This window comes from Oryctolagus cuniculus, chromosome 8 (assembly GCF_051225735.1).
Source record: "Oryctolagus cuniculus isolate XC-2025 breed Fujian yellow rabbit chromosome 8, ASM5122573v1, whole genome shotgun sequence".
NCBI lineage: Eukaryota > Metazoa > Chordata > Mammalia > Lagomorpha > Leporidae > Oryctolagus > Oryctolagus cuniculus.
In genome coordinates this window covers 57,163,096-57,176,525 of record NC_142874.1, presented here as the reverse complement: position 1 = coordinate 57,176,525, position 13,430 = coordinate 57,163,096, and the positions used below count along the sequence as shown (strand labels likewise).

Sequence of the window (13,430 nt, the reverse complement as noted above, 5' to 3'; positions counted from 1 at the left end):
TATTCAGACAGGGTCATAGTCAATGTGGAAGTTCTCTCCTCCCTTCAGAGAAAGGTACCTCCTTCTTTGATGGCCCCGTTCTTTCCACTGGTATCTCACTTCCAGAGATATTTCATTTAGGTCTTCTTTTTTTTTTTTTTCCAGAGTGTCTTGGCTTCCCATGCCTAAAATACTCTCTTGGGCTATTCGGCCAGATCCGAATGCCTTAAGGGCTGATTCTGAGGCCAGAGTGCTATTTAGGACATCTGCTCTTCTATGAGTCTGCTGTGTATCCCACTTCCCAGGTTGGATTGTTCTCTCCGTTTTTGATTCTATCAGTTAGTATTAGCAGACACTAGTCTTGTTTGTGTGCTCCCCTTGATTCTTAGACCTATCAGTGTGATCAATTGTGCACTGAAATTGATCACTTGGACTAGTTAGATGGCATTGGTACTTGCAACCTTGATGGGATTGTATTGGAATCCCCTGTCACATTGAACATTAATGGCCTCAACTCTCCAGCTAATAGACACAGACTGGCTGAATGGATTAAGGAACAAAATCCATCTATTTGCTGCTTACCAGAAACACATCTTTCCAATAAAGTTATATGCAGACTGAAAGTGAAAGATTGGAAATAGATATTCCATGCCAATATAAATGAAAAAAGAGTGGTTGTAGCCATCTTAATATCAGACAAAATAAACTTTAACACAAAAACTGTTAAGAGAGACAAAGAGGGACACTGTATAATGATTAAGGGATCAGTTGAACAGGAAGATGTAACTATTATCAATGTATACGCCTAATTACAGGGCACCAGTTTATTTAAAAAGTATGCTTAGGGACTTAAAGGAAGATGTAGACTCCAATACAATAGTACTGGGGGACTTCAATACTCCACTCTCAGAAATAGACAGATCAACCGGAGAGAAGATCAACAAGGAAAGGCAGATTTAAAAGACACTATAGCCCAAATGGATCTAAAAGATATCTACAGAACTTTCAATCTTACACTTAAAGAATTTACATTCTTCTCAGCAGTGCATGGAACCTACTCTAGGATTGACCACATACTAGGCCATAAAGCAAGTCTCAGCAAATTTAAAAGAATTAGACTCATACAATGCAGCTTCTCAGACCACAGTGGAATGAAGTTGGAAATGAGGAATGCAGGAATCCCTATAGTGTATGCAAACACATGGAGACTGAACAACATGCTCCTGAATGAACACTGGATCATAGAAGAAATCAAAAGAAATTTCAAAATCTTTCTGGAAGTAAATGAGGATAACAGCACAACATATCAAAACTTATGGGATAAAGCAAAAGCAGTGTTAAGAGGAAAGTTTATAGCAATAGGTGTCTATATCAAGAAATTGGAAAGGCACCAAATAGATGAGCTTTCAATGCATCTCAAGGATCTAGAAAACCTACAGCAAACCAGACCCAAATCTAGTAGGAGAAGAGAAATACTTAAAATCAGAGAAGAAATCAACAGGATTGAATCAAGAAAAACATTACAAAAAATCAGCCAAACGAGGAGCTGGTTTTTTGAAAAAATAAACAAAATTGACACCCCATTGGCCCAACTAACTAAAAAAAAAGAAGAGAAAGACTCACATCAATAAAATCAGAGATGAAAAAGGAAATGTAACAACCGACACCACAGAAATAAAAAGAATCATCAGAAATTACTACAAGGACTTGTATGCCAGCAAACAGGGAAATCTATCAGAAATGCATAGATTCCTGGACACATGCAACATACTTAAATTGAACCATGAAGACATAGAACACCTAAGTAGACCCATAACTGAGACAGAAATTGAAACATTAATAAAAGCCCTCCCAACAAAGAAAAGCCCAGGACCAGATGGATTCACTGCTTTTTTTTCTACCACGCATTTAAATAACTAACTCCAATTCTTCTCAACAACTCAGAACAACTGAAAAAAAGGGAATCCTCCCAAATTCTTTCTATGAAGCCAGCATCACCTTAATCCCTAAGCTAGAAAAAGATGCAGCATTGAAAGAAAACTACAGACCAATATCCCTGATGAACATAGACACAAAAATGATCAATAAAATTCTGGCCAATAGAATACAACAACACATAAGAAAAATCATCCACCCAGACCAAGAGGCATTTATCCCAGGCATGTAGGGATGGTTCAGTGTGCACAAATCCATCAATGTGATACACCACATTAACAAACTGCAGAATAAAAATCATATGATTATCTCAATAGATGCAGAGAAAGCACTCGATAAAATTCAACACCCTTTCATGATGAAAACTCTAAGCAAACTTGGTATAGAAGGAACATTGCTCAATACAATGAAAGCAATTTATGAAAAACCCACGGCCAGCATCCTATTGAATGGGGAAAAGTTGGAAGCATTTCCACTGAGATCTGGTACCAGACATGGATGCCCACTCTCACCACTGCTATTTGTGGGGAGCAACCCGGACTGGACTGAGTTACTGGAATTAAGACTTATTCTATGCATCTGCTCTCCCACAATATGGCGCTGGGAGAGAAGAAAACAGCTTCTACGCAGCTGCCTCTTGCCAACTTGAGTGATGACCTCCAGGAGCTGATCCTGCTCCTGATTGGAGGAGAGCAGCGTACTCGGCGTGTGGGCAGCCGAGTTAGGATTGGCGGAGGAGGACTATAAAGGAGGAGAGAGACGGCATGCACCAGGAACATCTAGGGGGAACATCTATCTGAAGGAACACCTGTGCAGCCCCCGAGAGAGCCGGCCGGTGGTGTGCCGCTCCCCTGCGGAAGTGGGGAAAGTGGCCAGGGGGAACCGCCCTTCCACGGAGGTGGAAGGGACAGTAGCCAACCTGGGACGAACCAGCAGCAAACCCGGGGAGGGCCAAGCAGACAAAAGAACAGAGCAGGGTCCTGTGTCGTTCCTCCACGAAGAGGGGGAGCAACACTATTCAATATAGTTCTGGAAGTTTTAGCCAGAGCCATCATCAAGAAAAGGAAATTAAAAGGATACAAATTGGGAAGGAAGAAATTGAATTTTCCCTCTTTGCAGATAAATTCTTTATTTAGGGGATCCAAAAACACTACTATAATAATAATATAGGAAGTCATAGAAGAGTTTGGCAAAGTAGCAGGATATAAAATCAATGCACAAAAATCAACAGCCTTTGTATAAACAGGGAATACCATGGCTGAGAATGAACTTCTGAGATCAATCCCATTCACAATAGCCATAAAAACAATCAAATACCTTGGAATAAACTTAACCAAGGACTTTAAAGATCTCTACAATGAAAATTACAAAATCTTAAAGAAAGAAATAGAGGAGGATATCAAAAAATGGAAAAATCTTCCACGCTCATGGATTGGAAGAATCAACATCATCAAAATGTCCATTCTCCCAAAAGCAATTTATAGATTCAATGTGATACCAATCAAAATACCAAAGACATTCTTCTCAGATCTGGAAAAAATGATGCTGAAATTCATATGGAGGCACAGGAGACCTCGAATAGCTAACACAATCTTGTACCACAAAAAGAAATCCGGAGGCACCACAATACAAGATTTCAGGACATACTACAGGGCAGTTGTAAGCAAAACAGCATGGTTCTGGTAAAGAAACAGATGGATAGACCAATGGAACAGAATTGAAACACCAGAAATCAATCTAAACATCCACAGCCAACTTATACTTGATCAAAGATCTAAAACCAATTCCTGGAGAAAGGACAGTCTATTCAATAAATGGTGCTGGGAAAACTGGATTTACACATGCAGAAGCATGAAGAAAGACCCCTAGCTTACACCTTACACAAAAATCCACTCAACATGGATTAAAGACCTAAATTTATGACTTGACACCATTAAATTATTAGAGAACATTGGGGAAACCCTGCAAGACATAGGCACTGGCAAAGACTTCTTGGAAAAGACTCCAGAGGTAGAGGCAGTCAAAGCCAAAATTAACTATTGGGATTGCATCAAATTCAGACAGAAACAGTCAGGAAAGTGAAGAGGCAACTGACAGAATGGGATTATATATTTGCAAACAATAAAGGATTAATAACCAGAATCTACAAAGAGATCAAGAAACTCCACAAAAACAAAACCAACAACCCACTTAAGAGATGGGCCAAGGACCTCAATAGACATTGTTCAAAAGAGGAAATCCAAATGGCCAACAGGCACATGAAAAGTGTTCAAGATCACTAGCAATCAGGGAAATGCAAATCAAAACCACAATGAGGTTTCACCTCACCCCCATGAGAATGGCTCACATTCAGAAATCTACCAACAACAGATGTTGGATAGGATGTGGGGAAAAAGGGACACTAACCCACTGTTGGTGGAAATGCAAACAGGTAAAGCCACTATGGAAGTCAGTTTGGAGATTCCTCAGAAACCTGAATATAACCCTACCATACAATTCAGCCATCCCACTCCTTGGAATTTACCCAAAGGAAATGAAATTGGCAAACAAACAATCTTTCTGCACATTAATGTTTATTGCAGCTCAATTCACAATAGTTAAGACCTGGAATCAACCTAAATGCACATCAACAGTAGACTGGATAAAGAAGTTATGGGACATGTACTCTATAGAATGCTATACAGCAATAAAAAACAATGAAATCTGGTCATTTGCAACAAAATGGAGGAATCTGGAAAACATCATGCTGAGTGAAATAAGCCAGTCCCAAAGGGACAAATATCATATCTTCTCCCTGATCAGTGACAACTAACGGAGCAACAAAAAGGAAACCTGTTGAAGTGAAATGGACACTATGAGAAACAGTGACTTGATCATCCCTTATCCCGACTGTTGATGTGCAACTTAATACTTTATCCCTTTTAGTATTTTTTTTTGTTCTACTTAATACTATTGGTTGAACTCTGTAATTAACGCACAATTATTCTTAGGTGTTTAAATTTAACTGAAAAGTGATCTCTGTTAAATATAAAAGTGGGAATAAGAGAGGGAGAAACGTACAATTTTGGACAAGCTCAATCGGACTTGCCCCAAATGGTAGAGTTAGAAACGTGCCTGGGGATTCCAATTCAGTCCCATCAAGGTGGCATGTACCAATGCCATCTCACTAGTCCAAGTGATCAATTTCAGTTCACAATTGATCACACTGATAGGTCTAAGAGTCTAAGGAATCCCATAAATAAGAATAGTGTCTGCTAATACTAACTGATAGAATAAAAAGGAGAGAACAATCCAACATGGGAAGTGGGATACACAGTGGACTCATAAAAGGGCAGATGTCCTAAATAGCACTCTGGCCTCAGAATCAGCCCTTAAGGCATTCGGATCTGGCTGAAGAGCCCATGAGAGTACTTTAGGCATGGAAAGCCAAGACACTCTGGAAAAAAAATAAAAAATAAAAAATAAAAAATAAACTAAATGAAAGATCTCTGAGACTGAGATCTCTGAGACTGAGAACAGGCCATCAAAGAAGAAGGTACCTTTCTCTGAAGTGACGAAGAACTTCCCCTTTGACTATGACCTTGTCTGAATAAGATCGAAGACTGCAAACACAAAAGGCTTCCATAGCGTTGGAAACTCATGACTAGAGCCTAGGGAGATTACTGATGCCATACACAAGAGTGTCATATTGTTAAGTCAACAACAGGAGTCACTGTGTACTTACTTCTCATGTAGGATCTCTGTCCTTAATGTGTTGTTCAATTTGAATTAATGTTATAACTAGTATTCATACAGTATTTTACACTTTATGTTTCTGTGCGGGGGCAAACTGTTGAAATCTCTACTTAATATATACTAAATCGATCTATATATAAAGAAAATTGAAAATGAATCTTGATGTGAATGGAATGGGAGAGGGAGCGGAAGATGGGAGGGTTGCGTGTGGCAGAGAAGTTATAGGGGGTGGAAGCAATTGTAATCCATAAACTGTACTTTTGAAATTTATATTTACTAAATAAAAGTTTAAAAAAAGCGACTATTGATAATAAAAGTGAAAATGGAATAAACGATAAAGAAAAAAAAGGAACAAGCCTGATAATATCTTGTTATTGGACTCCCAATCTCTAGAATGTTGAGTCAATATTTTTTCTTGTTTAAGCCACCCAGTTTGTGGTATTTGCTAAGACAATCCTAACAAACAAATGCAGACTGTTCAAGGGACAGTTATTTTTCAACAATATGTACAGTACCCTCAGTTAAACTCTAGAGGTTCATTTTCAGATACTATTGAAAAAGAAAATCAGTTTGACATCCTGCCTTAGTAATTAAGACTGCCAGAATAACAAGATACCATAGAATGGATCGCTTAAACCATGGAAGTTTATTTTCTCACCATTCTAAAACTGAACTCCAAAGTCAGGGTGCAGTAAGGTTGGGTTCTGGCAAGAACTTTTTTTTCCTGGCTTACAGATGGCAGCATTCCTGCTGCACCCTTATTAGGGAGAGAAAGGGTATGAGAGAGATGGAGGCACTGAGTGAGTGCAAGCCCTCTGGCATCTCTTCTTAGCTCATCAGTTTTGTCATTAAGACCCCACCCTCATAACCTCATCGCACATATCTCCCAAACTTTTCCCTTTCAAACATCAACAATGTTGGAATTAGGGTTTTGACATCTAAAATTGTGTGAACACAATAGAACCTACTGCAGGCCCAATAGACACAATTGAGTATAAAGGGACTATCTGGAAGTTTGGTGACTAAGTGACCACCTACAAACAAAAATGATTTACTGTGTTTCTCATTAATCCTCCGTGAGGTATTAACAATGGATGACAGTCATACATGTTCTGATCCCTTCTTCCAGGCTGGGATTAATTGACTGTTCTCTCAGCTATCTTCTCAAATTGATGCCCTGGGGATGGCGCTGTGGCGCAGCTGGTTAACACCCTGGCCTACAGTGCCAGCATCCCATATGGGCGCCAGTTCGAGACCCGGCTGCTCCACTTCCAATCCAGCTCTCTGCTATGGCCTGGAAAAGCAGTAGAAAATGGCCCAAGTCCTTGGGCCCCTGCACCCACGTGATAGACCCGGAAGCTCCTGGCTCCTGGCTTCAGATCATTGCATCTCCAGCCGTTGCGGCCAACTGGGGAGTGGACGATCGGATGGAAGACCTCTCTCTCTCTGTGTCTCCTCTCTGTGTAACTCTGACTTTTGAATAAATGAATGAATCTTTAAAAAAAATTGATGCCCTGTTATGTGAAGTCCTGAAGCAGTCGCCTTTCTTCAGGTTTGCAAGCCTTCTTTTTCTCACTCTCTCCATCCTCTTTTATTTCAGTCAATTCTACCCAGAGTTCATCTTTTTCATATAAAACCTTGACAAAAGCAGCCAAGAGCTTCCAACACACACTACTAGTGTCCATTTGTTACATAATCTGCCATCCGAATTCTTGCTGAAAAGCTTTGCAAAATGTTTGGCTGCTATGTAGCATTCTCCTTATTATTCCAGCCAATATTACTCAAGCACAAAGTGATGCTACATGTTTCAGTTGTTTGTCAGGGCAGGAACATAATTCTACACGCCAGTGTCTGGATCAGTCAGAATAGGCTAACTTAACTGGGATAATAAACAACTCAGTAGCTTAGCAATAACAAGAAAAATGTTTATTTCCTACACATGCTGTACGACAGCGAGGAGCAGATCTCTGCTTCTGACTGTGTTGGAATAAAGTTAGAGGAGGCTCTGCTATCCATTTGCAGCAAATTATTAAATATCGGGCAAATTTAGGATAGCTCTTGAGGTATGTGTTTAACCTATCAGAAACAAATGATATTCTGCATTTCTTCTCTGCTTATAGCACAGAGAAAATATGGAGGATAATTATTAGTAGATTGATGCATAAAGAAGTTAAGGCAAAGTGAAAACAAAAAATGCTGAACCTCCTCAAACAAGAAATCCATATACTTAAATGGCTCATACTGTTTAGATAAAAAGCTCTATATTTTTCCAAATATAAGTGGAAAATATTCCGTTTTTGTTCATTTGCTCAGTTCAGACTAAATAATAAATTTATTCATGAATTTGTGACTAATAAATATTAAAAACATGTACTAGCATCTGCAGTATTTCAAAAGTTATTTTATAGGCACAATAAGTGCCTGAAGGAAGTAGAAAGAGGAGTATTAAAGCATTTATTTCATAGAACAAAAACGTGAGGTCTGGAGCTATGGCACAGTGTGATAACTTGCAGTCTGCAGTGCTGACATCCCATATGTGTGCCAGTTACTGTCCCAGCAGCTCCAATTCCAATCTAGCTCCCTTCTAATGGCCTGGGAAAGAAGCAGAAGACAGCCCAGGTACTTGGTCTCTGCACTCATATGGAAGACCTAGCAGTTCCTGGTTCCTATCTTTGGTCTGGCCCAGCCCCAGCTTCTGCAGCCATTTATAGATGATCTCTCTCTCTCTCTCTCTCTCTCTCTCTTTCTCTCTCTCTCTCTCTGTGACTCTTACAAATAAATAAATAAATCCTTAAGAAATATAATAAATGAGAAATATATATAAAACCCTTTTAAAGTTTTAAAGATCTTAAATCACTTTATAGCTGAATTTTGTTTATAGGAAAATAGGGTATGTGCAGAGAAATAGAATTATAGACCAATATGCCTGCTAAACATAGACACAAAAATCCTCAACAAAATATTAGCTAATTGAATCCAACAACACATCAGAAAGAACATTCACCTGCACCAAGCAGAATTTACCCCTGGTATGCAGGGATGGTTCAACATTCACAAATCAAAAAAACTGATATATTGCATTAATAACCTGAAGAATAAAAATCATATGATCATGTCAATAGATGCAAGCATTTGGTAAAATACAACATCCTTTCATGATGAAAACCTTAAGAAAATATAGAAGGAACATTCCGCAACACAATCCAGTCAGTTTATGACAAACCCATAGCCAGCATATTATGGAACGGGGAAAAGTTGGAAGCATCCCCACTAAGATCTGGAACCAGATGAGGATGCTCATTTATACCATTTCTATTCAAAATAGTTCTGGAAGTTTTAGCCAGAACCATTAGGCAAGAAAAAGAAATCAAATGGATACAAATTGGAGAGAAGAAAGTTAAACTATCCCTATTTGCAAATGATATGATGCTATATACAGGTAAACCAAACATCTCCACTAGGAGACTTCTGGAACTTTTAAATAAGTTTGGCAAAGTGGCAGGATATAAAATTAACATAAAAATCAATAGCCTTTGTATACACAGACAATGCCAATGGCTGAGAAAGGACCTATATGATCAATACAATAGCTACAAAAATTAAATAACAGAATAAATTTGACCAAGGAGTTAAAATTCTCCATAATGAAAATTACAAAACATTAAAGAAAGAAGTAGAAGAAAACAAAACAAATGGAAACATCTTCTACGTTCATGAATTGAAAGAATTAATATCATCAAATGTCCATACTAATGAAAGCAACTTACAGATTCAATGTGATCCTAATCAAAATACCCAGGACATTCTTCTCAGATCTACAAAAAATGATATTAAAATTCACAAGGAAACACAGAAGACCCAGAATAGCTAAAGCAATCATATACAACAAAAATAAGCTGGAGGCATCGCAATACCAGATTTCAAGACATACAACAGGGAAGTTATAATCAAAACAGCCAGGTGTTGGCAAAATAACAGATGTGGAGACCAATAGAACATAATAGAAAATCCAGAAATCAATTCATGCATAAACAACAAATTTATATTTGACAAAGAATCTAAAATAAATCCCTGGTGCAAGGACAGTCTCTACAACAAACGGTGTTGGGAAAACTGGATCTCCACATGCAGAAGTATGAAACACCTCATTCTTACATCTTAAAAAATCTGCTCTTTCAGGCATGGAAAGCCAAGACTCTGTGTCAAAAAAATGTACTACACAGAGGATCTCTGTGAGACCTCAGAGGAAAGAAAGGGTCATCAAAGAAGGAGACACTCTTCTCTGAAGGGAGAAGAGAACAGGCCAGTGCCATGGCTCACTAGGCTAATCCTCCACCTTGCGGCGCCAGCACACCGGGTTCTAGCCCCAGTCGGGGCGCCGGATTCTGTCCCGGTTGCCCCTCTTCCAGGCCAGCCCTCTGTTGTGGCCAGGGAGTGCAGTGGAGGATGGCCCAGGTGCTTGGGCCCTGCACCCCATGGGAGACCAGGATAAGTACCTGGCTCCTGCCATCAGATCAGCGTGGTGCGCCGGCCGCGGCAGCCATTGGAGGGTGAACCAACGGCAAAAGGAAGACCTTTCTCTCTGTCTCTCTCTCTCACTGTCCACTCTGCCTGTCAAAAAAAAAAAAAAAAAAAGAGCATCCACTTTGCTTATGGCCATGTCTAAATACCGATGAAGTTTATGGTCACAAAAGGCTTCCATAGCCTTGGTAGCCCATGACAAGAACCTCGGATGATCACTGATGTCATAAAAAAGAGTGTTAATTGTTAAATGATCAATTAAAGTCACTGTGCACTTGCTCCCCATGTAGGAACTCTGTCCCTGTTGAATTATGAGAATCGACTACAAATTCTCTCCCCAAACTGCACTCTATATGTTGTGTGTGGGCATGCACGCAAATTGTTGAAGTGTATGATTAGCATGGAATTGGTGCTCTGTATATAAAGTTATAATAAAAATGAACCATAATGAAGAAGGAGATGGGAGAGGTAGAGAGAGGTAGTATGGGAGCTGGGAGGGGGGTACGGAGGAAAGAACAACTATATTCCCAAAGTTGTATCTATGTGAAAATGTATTCATTAAAGAAAAATTAAAAAAAAAAAAAAAAGACTGCAGCAGGAAAAAAATCATTCCAGGCAGAGGGAGCTTAGAGAGTTCACAAAAGGGGCTGGGTAACATGTCCTATAATGGACTGTTAAGGATACTTCTTGATTTATGTTATAATGCTTGCTAAACTTAAAAATACAACAAGGTTGGGCCGGCGCCGCGGCTCACTAGGCTAAATCCTCCGCCTGCGGCACTGGCACCCCAGGTTCTAGTCCCAGTCGGGGCGCCAGATTCTGTCCCGGTTGCTCCTCTTCCAGTCCAGCTCTCTGCTGTGGCCTGAGAGGGCAGTGGAGGATGGCCCAAGTGCTTGGGTCCCTGCACCCGCATGGTAGACCAGGAGGAAGTGCCTGGCTCCTGGCTTCTGGTCAGTGCAGTGCGCAGGCCGCAGTGGCCATTTGGGGAGTGAACCAACAGAAGGAAGACCTCTCTCTCTCTCTCTCTCTCTAATTCTGCCTGTCAAAAAAAAAAAATACAACAAGGTTGTAAAAAGTTCATGGAAAGTGGTATTGAATAAGTTTATTTTTGAAAATTCATGAATATGAAGTTTTTTTTAAAGTACATGAAAAACGTGTATTATGAAAAACTATGCTGGAATTCAATTTTTTGCACCAAAATAAATTTGTTTTTTTTTTTCATTTATATATTTTATTTGTAAATGTTTACACCAGAACAGTGAAACTAAAGTTTAGAGACAATGGGCGTCATTGTTTTAGATAGCATTAGTTTATTATAAAAGACATGGAAATTATTTACATGATGAAAAGATTTCAGAACTTCAATGGAATGGGAAGCTTCATGTGATGCTGTTTCAGAGATTTCAATCTACATATTTTCCAAGAATGTCACCATCTCTAAATAGAAAATATTCCTTGTCGTCTAGAACTATTTTCGTGCCTCCATATTCTGGAAGAAGAACTTTATCTCCAACTTTCACACTAACTGGTTGAATCTCTCCACCCTTTCCTTTAGAGCCTGATCCAACAGCTACTACTGTTGCTTGCAATACTTTTTTTGAGATTTTTCAGGGAGCATAATGCCTCCTTTGGTTACTGTTTCCGCGGCGCTCCTCTCCACCAAGACGCGGTCAAAGAGCGGAAGAAACTTCCTAAATGCCTGTCCTGCCATGGCCTCAGCGCCGCTGCTTTCGCTCTGCTCTCGCGCCGCTCCAAGGAGAGACCCGCAGCCTGACCCTCGGGACACGTGAAAAGGCCAGGCACCACGCACGCGCGCTCGGCCCGCCAATACATTTGTTTTAATTGCAAAAAAAAAAAAAAAAAAAAAAAAAAATCTGCTCGAGGTGGATCAAAGACTGAAATCTACAACATGATAGCATCAAATTATTAAAGAACATTGGGGAAACTCTTCAAGACATTGGCATAGGCAAAAACTTCTTGGAAAAGACCTCAGAAGCACAGGCAATCAAAGCGAAAATTTATGAATAGGATTACATCAAGCTGAGATGTCTCAGCACTTCCAAGGGAACACTAGCAAAGAGGCAACTAACATAATAGGAGAAAATATTTGCAAACTATGCAACTGATACAGTGTTAACATCCAGAACCTATAAAGAGCTCAAGAAATTCAACAACAGCAAAACAATATGGTTAAGAAATGGAAAAGGACTTGAACAGGCATTTTTCAAGATAGGAAATTCAAATCATCAAAAAACATTTGAAAAAAAATGCTTAGGATCCCTAGCCATCAGTGATCCAAAACCAAAACCACATGAGGTTTCCCTTCACCCCAGTTTGAATTGCTTTCACACAGAAATCAAGAAACAAGAAATGCTGATGAGAATGTAGGGGAAAATGTACCCTTTTCAAATGTTGGTCAGAATGTAAACTTGTGTAGCCATTGTGGAAGACAGTATGGAAATACCTCAGAAAGCTAAAAATAGATCTACCATATGGTCCAGCCATCCCACTCATGGGAATTTACCCAAAGGGAATGTGTGATCTGTAGCCCCATGTTTATTGCAGTTCAATTCACAATAGCTAAGATATGGAATCAACCCAGATGTCCATCAACTGATGACTGAAAAAAGAAATTATGGCATTTACACATTATGGAATACTACTCAACAGCAAAAAAAAAAAAAAAATGAAATCCTGCTTTTTGCAACAAAATGGATGCAACTGGAAACTATTATACTTAATGAAATTAGCAAGTACCAAAAAGACAAACATCATATGTTCTCCCTGATCTGTAGTAACTAACAGAGTGTCTAAAATGTAATGTACAGGAGTGACATTTTGAGATTTGATGATTTTTTACAGCTCTTGTCTCAACTGTCAGGAAGAATGTCTTTTTTTTTTCCTTCACACTACTGGTTGAACTCTTTATTTATTATAGGGTTAATCCTATAAATAGAAAGTAAACTGAAAATAGATCTTTGTAAAAATTAAGAGCGGAAATAGTAGGGAGAGGAGAAAGGAGGTTGGGAACATAGTTAGGAGGGAGATTATGGTAGAAATAATCACTATGTTCCTAAATCTATATATTTGAAATGCATAAAATTTGTATATTTTAAATAAAATTTTAAAAAGAAAGTGTACAATTAATCTTGATTTCAGGAAGGTTTACTCTTAGGCTAAAAAATAACTAAGTAAAGTTTATTTGTCTAACATCTTTCCTAATTTTCTATTACTGAATACTCTTTTCTCTCTGTATGCCA

The 13,430-nt window shown here is 39.0% G+C and overlaps 1 pseudogene; it reads right to left on the bottom strand.

Moving 5' to 3' along the window:
* Positions 1 to 11,374: 11,374 nt before the first annotated feature.
* Positions 11,375 to 11,993, bottom strand: LOC149125028 (10 kDa heat shock protein, mitochondrial pseudogene; annotated as a pseudogene).
* Between the last annotated feature and the right edge of the window lie 1,437 nt (positions 11,994 to 13,430).